This window comes from Bison bison, unplaced genomic scaffold (genome assembly GCF_000754665.1).
Source record: "Bison bison bison isolate TAMUID 2011002044 unplaced genomic scaffold, Bison_UMD1.0 scf7180017855216, whole genome shotgun sequence".
NCBI classification, from domain to species: Eukaryota; Metazoa; Chordata; class Mammalia; order Artiodactyla; family Bovidae; genus Bison; species Bison bison.
In genome coordinates, this window is record NW_011485789.1 from 1 (window position 1) to 1,813 (window position 1,813).

Genomic DNA, 1,813 nt, shown 5'->3' on the forward strand with positions numbered 1-1,813 from the left:
TCCCATGGACGGAGGAGCCTGGTAGGCTGCAGTCCATGGGGTCACACAGAATCGGACAAGACTGAAGCGACTTAGCAGCAGCAGCAATGTATCTTGGGAATTACCAGTTGGGAGATTGGGGAACACTTCATGGGAGAGAGAATATTTGAGCCAGGTGGTGAAGAAGAAATGAAATGTTTAATATGTAGACAGGGGAAGAGATCCCTTCAGGCTGAAGTAACAGCATGAGCAAATGCATGCAGGCAGGAAGCTAAACTGGGTCAGGTCAGACAGTACCTTAAAGGAAATATTAGTAAGTAAAGCTTGAACAGTGGCTTTGGTCTGTGCTCTAGCCAAATAAATGAAATGAGATTATGAAGTCCAGGGAGACAAAACTACTTTGATTTTTCTTTCATTTTGCTACCCTGTGTCCCCATGAGTAGAACGGAACAGCACAGAAGTTATAATGTATTTCATATGTGTTGACAGGCTAACCCAGTGTCTGTTCCTACCTGCATCTGCTCTGTCCTGATCTCCATTCTAGAGGCTAAAAAAAACCCTTGGTTTCCCAGTCTCCCTCGTGGCCAGTAGTGGCCATGCTTTACCATGCTTTCTTGAACTAGAAACAGTAATCTGTCAGAGGGCTTCTGGGAGAATTTTGCATTATATAATGAAAAAGACAAATATCCCAGAATTATTTTTTTCTCTGCTTCATGCCATGTCTGGAGTTGCAGCAACCATGTTGGGACCATGAAGTGAAGGAGCAAAGGATCCTGGTACAGTTGATATGCTCAACTAATTTCTCAGCAACCACAAATCTCCAGTCACCTTGTTATACGAGAAAAATGAACTCCTGTCCACTGCGAGCCACATTGTCTGTTCTTGTAACCAAAATCATTTCTAGCTGATACAACAGGAGATTTGGGGGCTTTGAGAATTAAAAAAAAATTAAGTATAGCTAGTTTTTACTCCGGAGAAGGCAATGGCACCCCACTCCGGTACTTTTGCCTGGAAAATCCCATGGACGGAGGAGCCTGGTAGGCTGCAGACCGTGGGGTCGCTAAGAGTCGGACACGACTGAGCGACTTCACTTTCACTTTTCACTTTCATGCATTGGAGAAGGAAATGGCAACCCACTCCAGTGTTCTTGCCTGGAGAATCCCAGGGATGGGGGAGCCTGGTGGGCTGCCGTCTATGGGGTCGCACAGAGTCAGACACGACTAAAGCGACGCAGCAGCAGCAGCAGCAGTTTTTACTCAGGCAGAGTTTCACTTATTCTATTTTTCTCAAATCAGTGCCCACAGTCCTAGTGATTTTGAAAGCGAATCTAGTGTTTGGCTAAGGTCACTCTAAAACTGGGAAAGTCTGCAAATCGGCTGTGAAAATTACATAGCGGAAACAGATGGTTTTAGTGTTCATGAATACAAGTTTTTGCATGGTCTCTTAAATCTGTTTTTTGTTCTATCTGGAAAAGTGTTCTGTTGTCAAAGAGAAATGCTTTGACATTAAATAATGACCTATAACATTAGAATAATTGAGTGCAATATCCATAAAGAGGAAATAACTGACTGATAGGAAATTAAGCATGACAGAAATGTTATTTTGCTTCCAAATGTAAGGCAACATAATGTAACTTTTTCCTGCACTGGAAAATTGTTATACAGTGACTCCAGGGGATGATAAATGCTTACCCAGATATAAGCTTTCAAGGTATAGATTCATCCACGTGATATGTTTATATCTTGGTGGTCCTCAAAGTCAAATAGTTTGGATTCAACATAGTCCAAGTTTCAATATAACAAATACATTTCCGGGTGTCTGGGCTGGCAAAAAA